This window comes from Sus scrofa, chromosome 1, assembly GCF_054392235.1.
Source record: "Sus scrofa isolate SSC_HxYL_T2T_F1_AM1 chromosome 1, Sscrofa_HxYL_maternal_Yorkshire_Landrace_v2.0, whole genome shotgun sequence".
Lineage (NCBI taxonomy): Eukaryota > Metazoa > Chordata > Mammalia > Artiodactyla > Suidae > Sus > Sus scrofa.
This window is the reverse complement of record NC_139383.1, coordinates 270,804,736-270,826,618: the sequence shown is the minus strand read 5'-3', so window position 1 is coordinate 270,826,618 and position 21,883 is coordinate 270,804,736.

The window sequence follows — 21,883 nt, the reverse complement described above, 5'->3', positions numbered from 1 at the left end:
ATTTCATTACCTTGACATTTTTATACCCCTGGTAACAATTTTTTTTTTATAAGTTAAGCTTTTACTTAGGTACAGTGTAAAGCTGTTCTTGAGATGAAAGCTGTTATCTGATTCAGAGCTTAATGTTGAAAAGTTCTCAAGCTGGTGAATCTAAAGACATCCCCTGCATAATTGTGTACTTAGAATTCAGTAGCAGTGTAGAAGAGAGAGAGAGCTGCATGTTCTGTCTGGAATTACGAAAAAAGACAATTTATTTTTAAGTGAACTGGGGGAGAAGGGGGGGAAGACTGCAATGGAAGATGTTTAGCTGAGTTACTGAAATACCATCTGGAAGCTTGGCTGGCAAAGAAGAGAAACCCTAGAAGGAACCAGAGATGCGACAGGGGAGCCAAGAGAGGACCAGCCCTCTCTGGGAGACACGGATGCAGTCTCAGCCAGTGATGTGAACTTTTACAGAGAAGAGGGCGTGAGCTATGGATAGAAAGGCCACCTTATTTAATTTTGTAAGCAGCATGGTACAGTATACATAAGGGAAAATGGACCATTTTTAAAGCGCACAGCTCAGTGGCACGGAGTACACTCACACTGTTATGTAACCAACACATCACCCATCTCCCGAACTTTTTTCATTTTTTGCAACTGCAACTCCAATATCCATTAAACAATAATCCCTCATTCTTCACCCTCTAGTCTCCTGGCAACCATCATTCTAAAGAAAGCAGTTTTGTTTTGTTTTGTTTTAACGAGGAGAAAGTTCTCTCAGTTAGGGCTCCACCGATCACTGCTATTTTAGGGAACATCTCCAAACCATTCCAGCGCCATCATTTCCCTCCAGCCCAAGCTCAGTCTTGTCCTTCATGTGGCTATTATCCTACAGTGCCATCCTTTCTGTCAGCCCTACTGTGATCTCTGTGAAAGCAGGAAGCCTCAAGGTCATTCTTTACAAGTTTTCTGGGTTGGATGGCATCAGCTAAAGCTTCTTTCTTCTTACCATCTGCCAGGCACTGTGATTGTGATCAATACTTTACGTCTTTTATCTTTGGCCTCCTTTCAGTAATCTTGATAAGGAGGTAATGCTACACCTGTCTTACTGATGAAGAAACCGAGCATATGACAACTGAAGTCATCTCCTCAAGGTCAGGTGAAGGAACCACCTCCATTACCATTTTCCAATAGTTTTTCTTCCTCAAGCTGGTCTTCATCAGCTTCTTCTTCTTCAGGAAGATGGGGCTTTCAGACATGGTGTCATCAGGTAGTGGAAATCCATTTCCTTTCCATGGCTGTTTCCTAGAACCCTCGCTCCACAGGGCCATTAACAGGTGTTCCTTGAAACGGAAAGAAATTGTAGGAAGGAACAGCATGGTTCCTATATGGTCTAATACATTTGGAGACATTGAGTTAAATGGAATCTGCCTTGTCAGAGGATGAATTATTCATCCAGTCTGCAAACTTATTTTTCCTCTTTCCATGACCATCTTGTGAAACCAGTACTTCATAGGAAAACTTTGGCAAATGCTGGGAGTGGCATGCAAAATATCTGATGGCTGTTACAGCCTGGACATTGGTCAATCAGACTGGACAGCAGTCCACTAGTGTGGGCACATGGGTGGGTACTGATGGGAGGTGCCATCTGCAGGGTATCAGGCCTCACCTTAACAAGTCAAGCCTCTTTGTAGATTGTCAGTTCAGGGAGTGGGAAGCAACCAAGCAGGCCAGTGGTCCCAGGGGAAAAAAGGAAATTTCTCTTTCTGAAATGCTTGTTGGGGCTGTTCAGGATGTATGGGTTATTTATTTATTTATTTATTTATTGTCTTTTTAGGGTCACACCTGTGGCATATGGAGGTTCCCAGGTTAGGGGTCGAATTGGAGCTGTAGCCGCCAGCCTATGCCACAGCCACAGCCATGCCAGATCTGAGCCATGTTTGCGACCTACACCACAGCTCATGGCAATGACGGATGCTTAACCCACTGAGTGAAACCAGGGATCGATCTGCATCCTCATGGATGCTAGTTAGATTCGTTTCTGCTAAGCCACAATGGGAACTCCCAGGAATGAGCTTTTGTTTATCTGACGTAACCCCCTGCTAATCTAAAAGTGGAGATTGGGCTGCCTCCAGTCTCTTGGGGTGGATGTTTGTTTGCTAGCTTTCATTTTACTGTGGGAGGAGGCAGGATGGGATATTGGAAGGGACACTGGACGAAGCCAGAGGGTCTGGGCTCTGCCTGGGGCTACATGGTGACTGGAGGCCAGTTTGCACCTTGATGGCCCTTGGCTGCCTGTCTTCATAGTGGAAGGGGTGGCTTATCAAAGCATCTTCAAGCTCTTGTCTCTGACAACATCACCCGGGTGTTTTACTTTTGCTGATTCTCATCTTTAGTTAAGTGACCGTACTCATTCTCCACCCTCTAGTAAAGACAATACATGTTTTTTCCTTACCTGTCAGATGATGCTGCCACAAAACCAAAGGCCCGACTTTCGAATTCCACATCTGTCCGATTCTCCTCCATGCTTGAGGCACTACCAGGAGTGGAGTCGGGGGGAATATATTTTTAATATTTATGAAAGGGCTCCAAACCTCTATAATCTTCATCTTTGATCCTGTTAAATATTCTAAACTCCCCCCCCCTTTTTTAAATTTAAACATGTTTGACTGGTCTAATCAGGGGCTGATGTGCTTCACTGGCTCTTTCTGCATCTTCTGAGGTGAGTCAGGAGAGGAGGAATGAGGCTTATGGGAGATATTTAATGCTCATGTCAACTCCATTTCTACTTTGTCCAAATTGAAGCCCTCTCACCCAGAAAACCCCACCCCTGAGATTGATGCTCAGGAAATGATCCTCCCCAATGCAGAGCTATTTCTTTGGAGACCTGAATCACCATGTTATTTGCAAGGGTGCAATACTAGAGATACACTTACTGTATAACACAAAGAACATGTTTTAGTAAATAATTTTAACATGTTAATTTGATGCAGTTATTGAAATTTTAGTCCTGAATAGGACATAGTTTTTTTTGGGGGGGGGGACCTCTATGGCCGAAGGTACATAAACTCCAAAATGGCCTATACAAAGGATTGGGGGGGATGTGGACAAGTAGGCTTGGTCTATTGATTAGAATAGTGACATTATGGGATTATGGATGAAATTTTTTTTTCCTGCCAGTTTCTGTTATTTTAATTGCAACATTGTTTATACAACATTTAAAGCCTGGGAAATCATATACTGTATACAGTAGAGTAAGTATTGACTTTAGGATCAGACAAACCTATATTCAGGTACAGATTTTTATTACTTTTGTATGTAGGGTTTTGGGTTAAATCTCTTATCCTTATAGAGCTTTCTGCATGGAAGGTGATTTCTTTTCTTCTTCTCAAATCAAATCAAATCAAATCAAGCTCCTATATTATTGTAAAAATAGATATAATTATCAAAAGCCTCAGAGTTTGACCTTTGCTCATTTCTGACCATCTACGCTTTAAAGCTATCCTGTTCTGGAATTAGTAGGAAAAACAGGACAGCACCATAATTCCAGGTGTGAGTCCTGGCTCCTTGAGGTCTTGACCTTGGGTCAGGGAACTCTCTAGCTTCAGTTTTCTCATCTGTTGGGGTTTGACCTGGTTAGTTAGCAACATTCCTCTTTTTCTTGCCCAAGTTCAGAACCAGCAGAGAAAGAGACATCTGAGTCAGAGAAATTGAGATCAGAATATTATCTTTATTCCTGCAAAGTCTTTTGGAGGCTGTGACAAGGATGCATAGTAGCCACAGCCTTCCTATGATCCAGATCATTCCCTATCAGCTGTGCCTAGTCCCCCTCAAAACCTCAGGAACCCAGGCATCGGGGTAGAGGGGGACCAGCCTCTTCTAAATTCACAGAAAGGGGGAGCAGATTGCATCCTCCTTGCAGGCAGCAGATACCAAGAGAAACAAGACTAGCTGATCAATTTCCATCTTCCAAATATACCCTTGACAATTCAGTGGGATTGTGCATGTTGTTTTTTATACAGTAATTGGCATGTAATTAGCATATAATAAGCAGTGGCCGCTACTGTCTGTTTCTACTGCCTTCCACAGGTAAATGACTGGGCTGGAAGTCTTTGTGAATGAATTGCCAGACCAATGTGGCCACAAAAAGAGGCTATCTGGTACAGGGTCAAGAGCAAGGCCTCTGAAACTAGACAGATTGGATATGAATCCTAACCCCACTACTTCCTGCTTGCATGACCTTGGATGACTTGCTTAACCTCTGTGTATCTTAATTTCTCCATCCATAAAATGGGGATAGGAGCAGTAAGTATTCCTAGAGGCCTTACGAGGATAAAACAAGCTAACACTTGTAAAGCACTTAGAGCGGATCCTGGCACATAGTAAAAGTGTTTGCTGAATATAAATAAGTAATGACAACGTAGATGCTTATTATAGGGCCTCCCCACTCCACAAGATCAGTGGATTTAGGGCATAATGATGACACGCTGGACCATCTTTATTAATGAGCATATTAGAGGGATTTTTTTTATCCCTCCAAAATCTTTCATCCCTTTATATTTTGTTGGGAATAAAAAATAACTCTGTAGCTGGCAAAGGAAATGATTCTGAGTTAAATTGCCCTCTTTAGTATGTGCAGGGTTTTAGATTTTGGGTCCATAGCCTTCTTTCTCCCTCCCACCACCCTACATTTCTTGGTTAAATTCCCGGCAAGATGAGGATTATTTATAATTTGGCCCTAACTACAACCCAGCAGGAGAACATGTTAATGAGTTCATTAATTAATTAGCTTCCATTTGCATAGTACTTTAGCATTTGCAAAGCCCTTTCAGATTCATTATTTCGGTTTACGATCACAGTACCCCAGTGAGGAAGGAGGAAGGGGCTATCCAGAATTTTCAGACAAGGAAACGGAGGCTCTCTGAGGTTAACTGGTTGGCCCCAGACATTGGCAGAGCTGGGAAACAAATGCAGGCCTTCATTCATTTTAGGCAGGGACTGTGGCATCTTACAGATCCTCATTTAAACCCTAACTCCAACCTCTATTAGCTGGGTGATCCTAATCAAGTCACTCAGCCACAATGACTATTAATTTTTCCATCTGTAAAACAAAGTTAAAAATAGTATCAACCTCTTTAGGACTAATGTGAATATTAACCAAGATAATACACAGAGAGCACACACTGTAACTGCTTTGTCAGTGGTGAGGCCATTATTATAAAGAATGACAAGAAACTTCTAGTAAGTATAATATGGTCCAGGCTACCAAAGCATCACATGCAAAGTGCAATGGAAGAAGGAAGGAGGAATAAATTGGGATACGTTGTATGTGGAAGAGAACTGGGAAAGCATCTTTGGGCAGAGTTGAACCATAAATGTTTCCAGGCAAAGGTGAAAAGAAAATTCCAGAGAGCAACAGTGATGACCCAAATCAGAGCAGGGGGAACTTATTTGTTGTCTTTTGGGAAACGATAGCAACGTGGAGGTTTGGTGCTGGTGGTGAAAGTGATGACAAGTGTTTAGAAGTGGATATACCATAAGATGTTTAGTGGATATGAAGATCGTTAGCTCTCTGGCATAGTGATAGTGTCAGGTGTCTAGTGATGAAGATAATAATTATGGGCAGGGCACAGAGATGGCGTAAGATATCTAGTGGTCGAGGTGATGGTGTGGGTATAGTGATGGCATAGGGTGTGCCTAGTGGTTGTAGGGGGGCAAAATTTTCCACCCCAGGGAGTTTCCATTGTGGCTCAGTAGTAAGGAACCTGACTAGTATCCATAAGCACGTGGGTTCAACTCCTGGCTTCGCTCAGTGGGTTAAGGATCCGGCGTTGCTGTGAGCTGTGGTGTAGGCTGGCAGCTGCAGCTCCCATTAGACCTCTAGCCTGGAGACTTCCATGTGTCATAGGTGTGGCCCTAGAAAAAGTTTCCACCCCAAAATATGTCTCTTTGGCATGAGGATTCTTTTAGGCTGAATATTTTTAAGAAACAGAAGACCCAGGAAGTTTTTTTTCACCTCTTTCTTAGCCGCCTAAAGGATTTAGATCAAGAACTTGTTGGCCTGGAATAGAGCTAAACCCAGAGTTATCTACAAAGATGATGGGCTAGGTGTAGTTGGACCTGGAGATGAGAGTCCACTCTGTATCCTGTTTTCTCTTCTTGACCTGGCAAACATTTGATTACTAAACATTTGCTTTTCTAGCTCCAGATGAATTGTCTTCCTCCCCTTGGAAATTCCACATGACTGCCCAACACGCTGCTTTGTCATATTACTAAAGATTGCATTTAAGATGAGGGCTTCTATCATTTTGGTAAGTTGCTCAGTTTCCCAGATAACATGTTAATCAACTTTCATTTGATTTTCTCCCGTTATTCTGTCTCCTGTCAATTTATTTCTTAGACCATCCAGAAGAACCTAGAAAAATAGAAGAAAATTTCTTTCTCATCAGCATGGTTAAAATGTGGGTGGGAGTGTGGGCATGGGGATAGAGAGACTCCCATGATGAGTCAGCATGGCAAGGATTAAATTATGAAAGTCTTGGGATCCATGACAGTAGGTTTGTGCTTTTATGGGAAATCATATGAATGATACTTGTCTATTTTTTGAAGAAAAGGAAATGATTTTATCTGATGTATGTTTCAGAAAGATTACACTGATTGCAAGTGCATGGGAGGATTGAAGATGAATCTTTTCTATCATAGGAGCAATATTCCTGGCTTACCCCGGAATGTCTTTTAAAGAAGAACACATTTTCTTTCTTTCTTTTTTTTCTTCACTTTAACATTTTACTCTGTATTTTTAAGTGTGTGTTTGATTTTTAAGCCTGGAGGGTAAGGTTTGCAAGTATGGACTTGAAAACACATAGAGTCTTCCCATCACCCAAAGACTTAGATTCATAAACTTGTAGGCTAGCCTGAGAATTTAGGGAACTCTAAATCCAAATCCTCATGGGACAATTTGGTTAACCACAGTCTTCATGCATTTTTCTCAGGCTTCTAACTCTGCACACACGTGAATTGGAAGCTTTGACATATCCTAGAGCCATCTGGCTATGCAGAGGACAAATCACACTCATGGATTACTGTTAGATACCTGAAGAGCATCAGAGCCCACACATCCCAACATCTCCTAGGCTATAACATAGAGAAACCAGAACACCTATGACTTGAACCCAGCCTACACCCAGGTTGGGACTGGAACCCATGGTTTCTTAATTAGAATCACTCACCTGGTGTCTGGACTTACTGAGACTCAGGCTCTTTGTGTCTCAGTGAAGAGTAATTTATCGACAGACAAAGCGATAGGCAAGGAATAGATTTATTAAGATAGGACACTTGTGAGGGATTCAAGCAGTCAGGTAAGAAGGCTCTGCCCCAAGGATTAGGTGGGCTACATTTTTATTTTTATTTATTTTAACTTTTAAATTTTTTTAATTTTTAAATCTTTTTAGGACCACACCCATGACATATGGAAGTTCCCAGGCTAGGGGTTGAATCAGAGCTGTGCCTGCCAGCCTACGCTACAGCCACAGCAATGCAGGATCCAAGCCGTGTCTGCAACCTATGCCAGAGCTCACGGCAACACTGGATCCTTAATCCACTGAGCGAGGCCGAGGACTGAACCTTGTAGCTCATATATACCAGTCAGGTTTGTTACCACTAAGCCATGATGGCTACTCCTGGGCTACATTTTTATAATCCTGTGAGAGTGGGGAGTGGGAAAAGACTGTCTTCTTCCTCATTCTTCCAGTAGACATCAGGCTTACATCACTAGTTCCTTCTTTGTATTGGGTAAGGGAGTATTTGACCTTATGAGATTAAACTAGGACTGTGCTGGTGCTTATTGGAATCAGCAGAAGGGTGGTAATACATGCTGAAATATGTTGAATCATCTCAGGTTTCTAGATAATGAGAGTCTCCTACTTTGGAATGTCATCTTTCCGTAAATTCCTGTCCTTGGTCCTGGGGATCATTATCTTGCTGAACTTGAACACAGTCACTTAATGACTTTAGGCACATCTCATGATTTTATTTATGGTTTTACAGTTAAGCGAGTGTGCTTCACTCCCCAACCTTCTGACGACATTCTTCAGCCATTATTATCTTACAGGGGTCTCCCCAAATTCCATAGGTTTCCCTCTCTATCTCTGGTCCCTTAGTGGGATTTCCACAACTACCTGTGTAACTATCCATCTTCATCCTTATCAATAGCACCTGGCCAAATAATGGTGGGGGGGGATGCCTCATCCTAAATCCCCAACTCTGTCCCTCTTCTGTCCCTCCCCCAATGCACATACATGTGTGTACTTATTCACACACACACACACACACACACACCCCATATGCTTTTATATTTTGGATAGTCACAATTCACATGGACATATTAAAGGCTCTGCAGGGAAGACAACAGAAACAGCAACAAAACAAGAATACAGCATTTCTCAAACTTAATTGACCATAAAAACAACATCTTTTTTTTTTTTTTTTAAAGCAAAATACCTTTTTCTATCCTGCTTTGGTGCATTCTGATTAATCCATTTTTCTTTTTCTTTTTCGTTTTTTGTCTTTTGTCTTTTTAGAGCCACACCCCCACAGCATATGGCGGTTCCCAGGCTAGGGGTCCAATGGGAGCTGTAGCTGCTGGCCTGCACCACAACCAAGCAACACCAGATCCGAGCCGCATCTGCGACCTACATCACAGCTCACAGCAACGCTGGATCCTTAACCCACTAAGCGAGGCTAGGGATTGAACCCACAACCTCATGGTTCCTAGTCGGATTCGTTTCCGCTGCGCCATGACAGGAACTCTCTAATCCATTTTTCTAATCACCAGATGAGATCAGTGAGTTTGCTGGAGCTACAGAACTAGTTTATTGCTACTGTGCTGATGAGAATCCAAGTTCAATGTCTGGGTAGTCTCATTTTTGTAAAAATATTCCAAGTTCTGGGCCTCCTGGCCTGAGTTTCCATTATGAAGATACATTTGGGAAAGTGTCGGGACACACAAGAGCACAGCTATCTATCAGCTATGATTGTATGAGTTGCGGGAGAGCTTTTCTCTCTCTAAGTAACCAATCTGTGCTGGGACTCTATTGTTATAAAATGTCTTGAGGAGTGAGGGTTTTATTTCTGTCTCATCTGCATCCTGTATTTGCAGTTTCTGTTCTGCCTAAACAAATTACTCTTTCAGAAGATGAACTACTTGTCTTTTTTTTTTTTGAGTAATACATTGTTTAATTGTTTTTTAATAAAGTCCATGGGAGAGACTCAAACTATAGTTAATCCTTTATGAAAGCAAAAGCATAATGGGAACGTTACCACCCTCTCTTCTGAGTCTGAGCACATTGCCATGACTGCCACTTGGACATCACTGGTTTGGCAGAGACAGGCTGGACGCTGACCAGTCCTACTTCTTGGACACAAAGGAGATTATATTTCCCAACCTCCTTTGAGGTTAGCTTGGGACCATGTGGTTTCGTTCTGGCCAATAGGGTGTGAGGTTGAAGCAATGTTACTCCACTTTCAGTCCTGATTTTGCAGTTTTTCTTCCTCTGTCTTCCTTTTCCTGGTGACCATGAAGGTCTTGTGCTGAAGTTGGGGGCAATCCTGGGTGGAAATTCCTAAGTCATTGCTTGAGGAGCTCCACCAGGACCCGCTCAATCAGAAGGAATTGGAGAAGAAACAGATATTCAAAGCATGAATCCACTGAGATGTTAGGGTTTATCACTTAACTCCAGTTTAGTCTAACCTCTTCTGACTAGTACAAATAGCACACTTCCAAATTCCATTGTCCCTAAAATATTTGAAGATTGCCTTTTGGATGGAAATCTTTATTCCTTGAATCACAAGCATTTGCATAGCACCTTATAAAGAAAGTCTTGCATCTCTTCTCTCTTTGAGCTTCCCAACACCCCTTGAGGAGACTCAAGAAGGAGTTCATCATGCCTAATTTATTAGGTGCAGCAGTCATGGCCTAAAGAAGATTGTCTAAGATAACTCTGGGGGTCAGTGTCTCATCTGAATTCTGAAGTCAGGCTTCCTGTCTCCAACTTTAGTGCTCAGTCACCCTATTCCTTTTGCAAAACTGGCATGGAATTAGCAGGATGGTAAAGCCAGTCTGGTTCATCCAAAATGGCTCATTTCAAATTACCTGTATTCCGAAGTTAGGAGGAATTTAATTATCAAAACTTTAGAGTTAATGGCATTTTACAGCTAAAGAAAACAAAATACTTCCAGCGTTTTCTGATATTATTTCACTTTCTCTGCTGTTTTTAGGGGATGCTTCAGAGATTAAACAAGCATTCTCGGCTTATTTAAAGACTAATACCAATTTGTATTTTGCCATTTCCTGGAAAATGCAAGGACCTTAGAAAACCTCCTTTTATTCACTTTGCTCCTGTGCTCTTTCACGGTGTATTCTCATTTTGTAAATATTAAACCTCAAAAGGAGTTATTATTGCTGTCATTATTTTATACAAACTAATATTTATCCCATCACTGCTTCTGTCTTCTTTCAGCCAGCGGTATATCCTTTAGTATTTCTGCAGTGAAAATCTGTTGATGAATTATCTAAGTTTTGTTTATTTGCATTTGGTTTTATTTTGCTTTCATCTTTTTCACTGGATATGGGTCTTTGATAGTTACTTTCTTTCAGTCTTTGAAGATCTCATTCTATTTTCTTCTAGTCTCAATTACTTCTGGCCAGAGGTTAACAATAATTCTTATTGCTGCTCTTTTGAAAATAATATGCATTTTTCCTCCCCTCTGACTGCTTTTACTTTTTAAAAACTTTTCTTTGGGTTTCTTGTCTATCACATAGGTTTTTTGTGTATTTATGTTGGTGGGATTTGTAATATTTCTAGAATCTGTGGCTTGATATCACTCATCAGTTTTGGAAAGTTCTTGGTCAAAATTTCTTCAACTTCCATCAAATGTTATTTCTGTCTATTCTAGTACTTCAAATGTTTATGATTTGTCAGAATTTCTTGGGATATGTCAGTGTGTCTTACTCTCTTTTCTCTATTTGTTTGTTTGTTTGTTTGTTTTGTCTCTTTGTGCCTTAGGTTAGATATTTTCTTCTGTCTTATTTTCCAATTTAGTAATTCTCTCTCATGCCCTGTTTAATCTTCTGTTAACCCATCTATTGTGCTCTTAAATCAGTTATTGCATTGTTTTCATTCTAATATTTCCATTTGATTCCTTTTTATGGCTTCCAGTCCTCTGCTGAATTATCAGGGATTGAGCTCATTTGAAGATGGGTTTTAGTCTTTTTAAGAGCTTCTTGGCTTTTGTTAATGGACATTATTTTCAGAGAAACTTTTGGTTCATAACAAAATTAAGAGGAAGGTGCAAAGATTTCACATGTACCTCCTGCTCCTTGCTCACAGGTACAGCTTCCTCCACAATCAACGATTTGCACCTTTGTTAAAGTAGATGATCCCATATTGACATCTCATTATCTCCCAAAGACCATGGTCTACATTAGGGTTCAGTATTATATAAACATTTTATACATTTGGACAAATGTATAATGACCTGTATCTATCAGTATAATTTTATGTAGTTTCATTGCTTTTAAGGGCTTCTTTAGTTCCTATCTATTCTTACTCTTGGGATAGAACCTTTCAAAGATCCCAAGAGAAATTTCCTCCTTGGCAGGCCATGAACTCCAATTTTAATTACTCCAGCCCCATAATACCACTCTGTTCAGCTTCTTGGCCTCTCAGTTGCCACTTTGTGATTATCTTCTATGCCATTCAGATACCCCTTTAGACTCATCAAATGCCTCTAGAAGTAAAGTAGCACCAAGTGGTCAGCTCACCTCTCTGGACTTTCCTTCTTTCTGGAGTCTCAGCCTTTCAAGTCTTAGTAGCTCTCAGATATCTTTAAAAACCAGTATTGTTTTTACACTTTTTTCTTTCCTTTTTTCTTTTTAGGGCTGCGCCTGTGGCATATGGAAATTCCCAGGCTAGGTTGTCAAATCGAAGCTGCAGCTGCCAGCCTAGGCCACAACCACAGCAACGTCAGATCTAAGCTGCATCAACAAACTATGTTGCAGCTGGTGGAGACATGGGATCTTTAACCCACTGAGTGAGGCCAGGGATGGAACCCGCATCTTCATGAATGCTAGTTGGATTCTTAACCCACTGAGCCACAATGGGAACTCCACAATTATTATTTTCATAATTGATCAAGTTGATACAATGTTGCAGTTGTTCTCCCTAGTATTGTTGGTGTGAAACAAACTAGTCCACCATAACCAGAAGCAGAATTCCCCTTTCTCAGCACTTTTTGATAAATCTTTATTTAGGTTTCTTTCATTCAGTCATTTTCTATTGTAGAATCTCTGGTTGCATTTAAATGTATCTTCACACTGAATTGGGCAGTTATGGCCCCAGAATAGAATTTATGAGGATTGGTATAATTAAGGGAATGTATCTAGCCCTTAAAACCATAGGAACCCACCATGATTCTGAAAACTCTATCAGGTCTGGGAAAGCAAAATAAACTTAGGACAAGGAGAGAGAGAATCATAAACTCAGTATTGGAGTCTTGTTCCAGCCCACATCTGCCAGGTGTTCTTCTATTTTTCCACTTAGACACCGTCCCCTTACTTAGTCAAAGGGAGCCAGAGCTGCCTTTTCATTTGGTAATGGAGGTGGGAAACATTCATTAAGAAATATGTCAGGCTAGAATTTAAAGTGGTGGGGGATGGACTAATGATGGGAAGGGAAATTTTGCCCTGAGTTCTACCTCCCAGGTGCAGAAACTGAAGAGTATCAAACAAGCCATGTTAGTACAAATAAATAATGATGCCAATTTCATAACATTAGTTAATACACTAGTCTACGTGATGCACAAGAACACCAGCTTTGGCTACTTTTCACTACAATTGCAGCCAGTGCTAGCCCAATGTCTAACACGTAGGAGCTGCTCATCAAGTAATTTTTTGCAAGGAAAAGGGATTAGGACTTAGAACCTCTAGGAGTGTTCCTTTCTTTAAGGCTGGAACAAAGAGTATCACCAGTTTAACCCGCTTATTTCCTAAATGAGGGAACTGTGCTTCATATTATGTTGGGTTATTACTGAAAACAGACTGTAAAAAGCAGACAGCAGAACCTACAAAAAAAAATAGCCTTCTGATTTGCACTTTGTTACGAGGTTTCAAATGTAAAACATAGGTGCACAAAGCTATAGGTACATAAATATCAGAAATACAAGCACATACCCACGCAGATAATTTTACCTGAGAACCTGGATATTGTACCTGAGAACCTGGATGAAGGACACTTTGGAGTTATTGAAAGATATTTTGAGTAAATCATCCAGGAAGCAGAGGAAGCTGCATTTCCTAATGTATCTTCTGGTGTCCTGGGAAGATAATAAGAGCAGACTCATCTGAATTTTTTTTTTTTTTTTTTTGTAGTGGGCTTGAGTATGTTGGTTAAAGGCAAACCCTGTATTTTCTTATTGGATGATTACCTGTCATTGTTTTGATAAAACTATCTCTGTCTTTCAAGGGAGAATCATATGCTATCAAAGTAGTCTGGCCATTGTCTTTTAGGTGCATGGAAATGTGGGCTTAAAAGAGAAGACTATATTTAAGTTAAATGTCAAGTCTAATTTTTGAAATGGAAACACCTCTTGCTGTCTGAGGTAATTATCAAAATGTGGATCCCAACAAGGTAATTTTATTTTAGCCAGCACCTGTAAGTTCAGATGAGGAAGTGGGTTTGGACTTTTTCTTTTTCTTTATTAGATTCTCTGCGAAGAAAAAAAAAATGAAACTCCTCATTTGAAATTTGTATCAGATGATACTTTGCTGACATATTTTCTGCTCAAATCAATGCAGCAGCACCCTGGCTAATTTGGAATGGAGTTGTTTTGCAACAATTTAGAACATAGCTTGGGAATGAGCTATCCAGCCAGCCTACATTAAAATTAATTTGATAAAGTATACATTAGCACCCTTGACAGTTCTTTGAGCATAGACTTAATAGATCAGGGTCTGGGGGGCTCGGCCAGTAAAATAAAAACCTCTTCTCCGAGATGGAGAGAGAAATTCGCCATCTCAGTCTCCCACACTGTGGGACTAAACCCTTCAGCTATCAGCACAGTACATCAAATTTAAGAGTCTTTAAATATTAAATATCAGTGTGCACCATAGAATGTAATAAACCCACTTTTCAAATAATGTTTCATTCCCCGACATCAAAATGTGTGAGGAGTTTTCTTTTAAATATACTGTAGAAGTTAATTAAGTTCACTCAAGTTTATTGCATGGATTCTCTAAGACTACATTGGGATATTTACGACCCACCCAGAATGCAACTCCGTGAAACTTTTGATATGTTGATAAGTGATAAGGATGTCATTTGAGGTTTATTTTTTAATAATAATTTAATTGTCATTGTAAAATGCCTCATAGTTAGGACAGATTAAATTGCCACCAAAACCATTACTAAAATTCATAACCTCTATAAATGTAAAGTGTTTGCTACTGTATCATAAATAACAGCACTTGTTCCAGGAAAATGAGGTGCCTGAAATAAATTAAGAAAACCAAAACATATAAATGCATTAGATTGCAACAATTTCTGGTTGCTGATGGGAACGTAGCCGAGTGGGGAGGTGGATTCTTCTACTGAGCAAGGGTTACTTATGATGTCAATAAATCCTGGGTCTTGGAGGTTTTCTTCAGTGTTATTCACCTTATTGGCACATTTGGAAGGTGCTGCCTTTCTTGACTGAGGAGAAGCAAGAGAATCTGAGTACTTGGAAGAAATTACATCACTAGCAAGGTGACCTTATCCAAGTAGCCTACTCTTCTTGAGCTTAATGTTTCTTGTCTGCAAAGTGGGATCATGCTCTCCAATTGTTTGAAGTGTGGAGAGCCAAACTTGGTTTTCTCATGAGGTTCTTTCCTATCCTAATATCCACTAGACTTGTCTGAACAGTCACCTTCTTGGGAAGCCTTTTCTGATTTCTCAAGTAGGATTGAACCTTCTCTCTGTGCCATTCATCTACTGTCATTTGTCATGAGGCTGTTATCATCATCCTCATCGTATTTTATTAAAAAATAGTAGTATTTTATTTTAAAACAGTTTCGCATTCACAGAAAAATTGTGAGAATAGTGTGAAGAATTCTCACATGCCTTTTGTCCATAAAGTCCTTTTAAGTTTTGCCAATTGTCCAAGATCCTCTTTTTTAATAGAAAAGATCAAGCTAGGATCAGGTGTTGCATCTAGCTGTCATGTCACTCTAGTGTTTTTCCGTCTGAACCTGTTTCTTGGAGTTTCCTGATTTTTTTTTTCACCTTGAAGTTTTGTACACAATAGGCCAGACATTTTGTATAATCTCTCTCAATTTGAGTCTTTTATAGAGCTATTATTAAAACTCAGAAACTGGCTTTACTCATCAGAGTAGGAGCCACTCAAGGTCAGAATCTGTGCTGTTCATCTCTGTAAACCCTGTGTCCAGCACACTGCTAGACATAGAGTCAATACACAATAGATCTCAATGGGATAAATATATCAATATATCACCTGGTATATTTGAAAAAAAAATATGTTTTCGTATGTTTAAGGGAAGCAGGGCCTGTGAAGGAAATTCTCTTAAATTTTCTCTTTTCACCTTTTGGTACACAGCAATTCGAGGTCAGGGATAAGGTTGGCTTGGTGTTGGAATGGGTTGCTTTTAGAAATAGATGGAGGAAAAGATTGAAGAGAAGGACTGGCTGATTTACCCACAGAACAAGCATCTGTCTTAAACATATTGAACTGATAAACAATGCAGCTGCTGCAGAAGTCACACAGAGAAGTAAACATGGAAGCCATATGTAATTCATTGTCTGTGTTAATTAGAAATTAAAAAAAAATTACAGGAGAAGCAGAACAACATGCATCTGATCACTGAAGGCACAGGTCAGGAGGGGACCTGGTACTCACCCTGGCTCAGAGATATTACCACATCGATCCTAAGGACAGACAAGGTCTTTCTTGGCAGTGTCTCCTTTTCTAAGGAAGGATTTGTTTGTTTGTGTTTCTACAAAATTGAAGCCATCCAAGAAATATTTCTGGTGGGATGACACTGTGTCAGAAAATAGCACTAGGTACCAAGGGTATGGCGATTAGTGAAGTAAATAGAAGAAGGAAAGGGTGCTGGAATCCAAACTCGGTCTTAGAAGTCACGGGAGGATTTACGCAGGAAGCGAGGGCCGCACTGAGATTTGAAGAATAAGTAGGAGTTAGAAAGAAAAGGTAAGTGGAAGTGATAGAAACAGAAGAGACCAAAGGCCAACAAGCCTAGATGTGAGAAAAAACAAGGAATGCTTGGGGAACTCAAAGAAGTTCTGTATGGCTGGTGTGGAGAGTGAACAAGGGGGTGAGAGGTGGTGGCTGGGGCTCTAAGCCCTGAGCAGATAATAGAGGGACTTTCATGCCATGCCTGTGTGTGTCTGTGGGCATTGGTGGGGAGAGCTTTGAAGAGTTGCAAGCAGGTAAACGATGAGAACAAGTTGGCACTTTAGAACAGGTTGACGAGATCTACATTCTGGATGCAGCAGGGATGCTAGATTAAGGCAGGACAAAACTTCAAGGAGCCTAATTAGGAGCTTGCTATAGTCTTTGGAGAAATGATTGTATTATGGGCTAAGGCAATGGCAGAGGGAATAAAAAACTGTTTGGCTTTGAGTGTTTTCAGGAAGTTGAATCAATTTGATGATTAATTAAATGTGAGAGATGAGCGAGAGAGATGAATTAAATATGAATCCCAGGTTTGGGTCTGACAACTGGGTGGGAATTGATAGACACCACTCACTGATAATGGAAAAACCAGAGGAGGAGTAGGTTTTTCAAGTTGGGGATTTCATGTGCTGGGGGTCTAAGTCTTTCTCTTAGTATTCTCTAAGTATTCTCTTCCTCTTCAAAACCATCTGTCAAAGGCTGTTACTACTTGTTTAAAGAATTTGCCAGTAAGTATACAAAGCATAATGTATCAAAAGGAATTTAGATTCCATAGGTAGAAAAGAGCCTACTGATACAACCGTGTGTGTGTATATCTACAAATGGGTTGGCGGGACCAGCTCAATAAAAGAAAAGCATTAGCCATATTTTGAAATAGTGAATAGTTCACCAAGTTTTACAAGTGACACCACTTGCACCTTTGGGCAGTAGAATAAACAAAATAATAAAAATACTTTGGAAGGTCCTCGTGAGCTATTTGGGTTTTATATATTTTGGCCGCATTAGAAAAATAGTGAAATAGCTTCTGCTTTGGTACTTTAGCTCACAATTAAAGTGCTGGCTTCAGGAGGGAAGTGTTTAACCCAAGTGTGACTGGGCTGTTTGAAATCCATCTAGATGCATGTGTCCATAAGGCTGAAGACATTTAGGACAGGTGATAAAAGGCACTATGAGAGAAATTTGGAATACTTTCTCCTGAGAAATAAAGGATGCAGAAAGGGGTGGCGTGAGTGCTCATAAACATACAAATGGCTCTTGCAGGGAAGGTATCCTTGAGGTTTCTAGATGGTAAAGTGGAGAGGAAAGAGCTTTAGAGTTGGACACGAATGGGTCCTTGGCTCCAAAACTCTGTAATTGTGTGACCTTGGCAAGTCTTCCAACCACCCTGAGACCAGTTTCTTCATCTATAATGTGGAGATAATAATGACCTCCATTGTCAACCAGAATTGGGTAATAAAGAGAATGTGCTCACTTGTCAACTCCTGTAATTTTATACTTCTACCTCCTGAATCTAGTTCATGGCATCTATCTTCTTCTTTCTGATCATTGCAAACATCCTTATGACATCTTATATTGACGACTCATTCCTACCCTAACTGAACATGTGACCTCTTGACTTGCTCTCTCCAGCTGTCTCTGGTGCTATTCACTGAATGATCATTCTAAATCATAGGATTTGGAGCATTCCCTTCATGGCTCAGTGGTAATGAACCCGACTAGAATCCATGAGGATGCGGGTTCGATCCCTGGCCTCACTCAGTGGGTTAAGGATCCGGTCTTGCCGCGACCTGTGGTGTAGTTCACAGGTGGCTTGGATACCCATGTTGCTGTGGCTGTGGCATAGGCTGGCAGCTACAGCTCTGATTAGACCCCTAGCCTGAGAAATTCCATATGCCACAGGTGCAGCCCTAAAAAGACAAAATCAATCAATCAATCAACCATAGGATTTTCCCAAACATATAATTATGTTTTCCACTGGTAAAACATCCTCCAAAAGACTACTGTTAGCTATACAATAAAATCCAAACTCCTTGGTATATGATCCAAGTCCTTGCACTATCTGGTCCCTCAACTCAATTGTCAAACTACAAACATGGGTTTCTGCCATATTAAATTATTGGTGTTTCCCCAAATTTAATGAGTATTTTTCAGACCACTGTGCTTTTCCCCAAGTTCTCCTTTTACTTGGCATTTCCTCATCCACTCCATTTTCTGCCCTCATTCCAACATCAAATATCTACTGTGATGGGGAAAATATGATGGTTCACTGTGTTCATTTCATTTTACTCCTGGGAGATTACATTCCCCAGCCTTTCAGCATTTAGGTGGGGTCTTTTGATTAAACTCTGTCCAATAGAATGTAAGTGCAAGTAATGTTTTCTCTATACAGGCTAGACCCCTAAGATCTGTGCAAATCTTCACTAGATTTCTCCTTTCTCTTGTCTCTGGATCAAATGCAGGTAATCCAGAGGAGGATGCTATGGCACTAGAAGATTGTGGAGTCATTCAGTGGGAGATGGTTGGATACCTGAATGGTTATATGGAGCCCAGATCCTGGTCAACCATCAATGAACTATAAGAGGAGTAAGCAGTAACCCTTCACTGTATCAAGCCAATGATATTTGAGGATAATTTATACAGCCTTTAAACTGACTTCAATAATGATACCTACTCAGTTTTCAAGATGTCTTTCAAGGATCCTTGTTTGGGTACCAATCTCTGATCTAACATTCCCCCCTCTGCGGCAAGTCACTCAACCCCTCTGTAACTTGCCAATGGTGGTAACAATACCCTTTACGGGTATTGTTTATGATGTTGATTGAGGATTAAATGAGATAAGCTATGCAAAATATCTGGACCAAAGTGAATTCAGCATAAAGACCAGCTTTCATTATGATCACCATTATCATTCCAACTCTGAGACTCCATAATTGCTGATTTCCAAAACTCAGAGCCAACAATCCTGAGAAATGGCCCTAAATGTTTCCCCCACAGTTTTGATGAAACAGTTTTAAAATTTAGACTATAAGAAATCCATGGAATGCTACTGATTATAAAAATCACGGTCATGTCTTTCATAAAAACAATCTGATGAAAAGCCAGTTTCGATTGAATGACCATCAGGGTGTGATCTTGGAGGCGAGATGCTGAGGCAGCAGTTATGAGGAGGAGTCGGGCACTGAAGATGACAAACATCATGAGACCAAGTGTTATTGTTATCCTTCATATGCTCAAAACTTTGTCACTGAAATAACACAGACCACTAACCATCTGTTCCCCAAAAGCCATGACTCATGAATTTTATGCTCTTCAAATCTAGTGCTTAAAAAATCATCAAGTATGCAAAGTTGTTCCAAGAAATCCCTACCTACTAATTGTATCCAGTGCTGTTATTTGTTGTGTATTCTCTCAACACTTACTGGGATGTTTTGCTAGCTGTCCAACCAAAGCTGTAATTAACTCAGTTTCCATGGTGTCATGGATAAAGCACGGTCTTCGGCCAAAGACAAAATTGCATGGACTCCTGGATCCAGTCCCATACTGTGTATTTGAAAACGTGGTATTTCCTTTACCTCCTTCAGTCTCAATGTCACTACATATAAGATGGAGATAATGATACATCTCTTGTTATATTTTTGTAGTAATTGGAGATAATTAATTCAAAGTTACTGGCACATGACAGGCACCCAATAAATAGTGATATTTTGATTTTTGTCTATCAACATCTATAGACACCTATAGATATATTTTTTCTCTTTTGCTATTTTAGAGTCTATAGAATGGAATGCTGAGATAGCTAAATATTATAAGGCTTATGCTGTAAACTATCATGCAGAGTTTTGCCCACAACATCTTATAGTGTGTTTACTGAGTGCTTTCATATGAATACCAGTGTATGTTCTCCTTTACATATTTCCATTTATTGAGTTTAACTCTGAGCTTCAGAGATCCACAAAGAATGATTTAAATTAAATTATTTCTTTTCTTTTTTCTTTTTTTGTCTTTTTAGGGCTGCACCTGCAGCATATGGTGGTTCCCAGGCTAGAGGTCAAATCGGAGCTTCAGCTGCTGGTCTATACCACAGCCACAGCAACATGGAATCCGAGCCGCGTCTGCGACCTACACCACAGCTCACGGCAACTTGGGATCCTTAACCCACTGAGGGAGGCCAGGGATCGAACCTGCAACCTCATGGTTCCTAGTTGGATTCGTTTCTGCTGCGCCACAAAGGGAAATCCAAATTGTTGTGTATTCCAAATTATTTCTTTTACAAATTGTTGTGTATTCCAAATGATTTCTTTTCTTTCACGTAAAAGAAGTCTGGGAATAGATGATTTTCATGGCTGGTATAATGCCTCTAAGGTGTGATAAAAAGATATAGTCTCCTTATTCTTCTACTTTATCATCCTAAGATATTAATTTCATCCTCAGGCAACTTCGTGGTTATATATGGTGTTTAGGTCTTTGACCATTACATTTGTAAGGCATGTTGTAAAAACCACAAAGGCAGAAGGGCTGTTAGGATGAATCAGCTTTCTTCAAGTGGGCTTCTTGGAAGTTCCACATAGCATTCACTTGTACCTAGAACTTGATCTTACAACTGAAACTAGCTATAAGGGAGTCTAAGAAGTGTAGGCTTTTATTTATGGGTTTCAGTGTGCCAAACTAAAAGGTTGGGTTTCTATTATCAAAATTAATAAGGAAATGCACGTTGGGACAAGACGGCGAACAAGACTGGAGGAAACTGGAAGCATAGCCCAGCAGTTGTTAAGAGGGTTTAACCCAGGGACCAACTCCATTTGGAGCAGAGGGTTGAGTGGTTCGCTAGAGCCATAAATAAGGATAATGTAGAAGAGTGCCATGGATGGTGCTCCCTGTGTTCAGGCTGAAGATGGGTGACAGTAGTCACACCATGGGCCTTGCCATCCTTGGCTTAACCCAGAGGAGTGACAGGGTTTCACTTGGAAGAGTCGGTACTTTCACACAATAATAATAGTAAATATTAGTGCTTTTTACTACATCTTGAAAAATGTTTCCCAAATCATTTTCTTATTTGATCCACCCCCCCGAGAAAAAAGTGGAATAGACAGAGATTATTATCATCTGCATTTGGCAGTTGAGAAAAATAAACTCAATTGGGGGAAGCAAGATGCATAAGGTCACGTCGCTATCGAGTGGCAGAGCTGGAATTTAAACTTCAGCCTCCTGACTGTAAGTAGGGAGCTATTTATATTGGACTTGACAAGCACTTAGAAGTAGTTGGCTTTGGGGTCAGACACACACAGGCTTGAATCCATGCTCTACCCTTGCAGGATCTTTTGGTTTTTAAATGCAGTAGTATTGAATTTTTTTTTTTTTTTTGGTATAGAGTTCTATGAGTGTTAACATATGCATAGATCCTTGTAAACATTACCACAAACAGGATATAGTACATTTCAAACATCTGAAGCAATCCCCTTGTGTGGCCCTTTGGTAGGTTTTACTGTGAAGCTAGTGGGGGTGCTTCTGCCTGTGTTACTATTGATAGTCAAGAGTTCAAAATGACAGTGAGGAGCCAGCTCATTATGAGTATATGATAGGTATATTGTTCGGGAAAGACTGGGCTGCCAGTGACAGAAAGTATAAATAAAGATGGCTTGAGGACAAAGGACACATC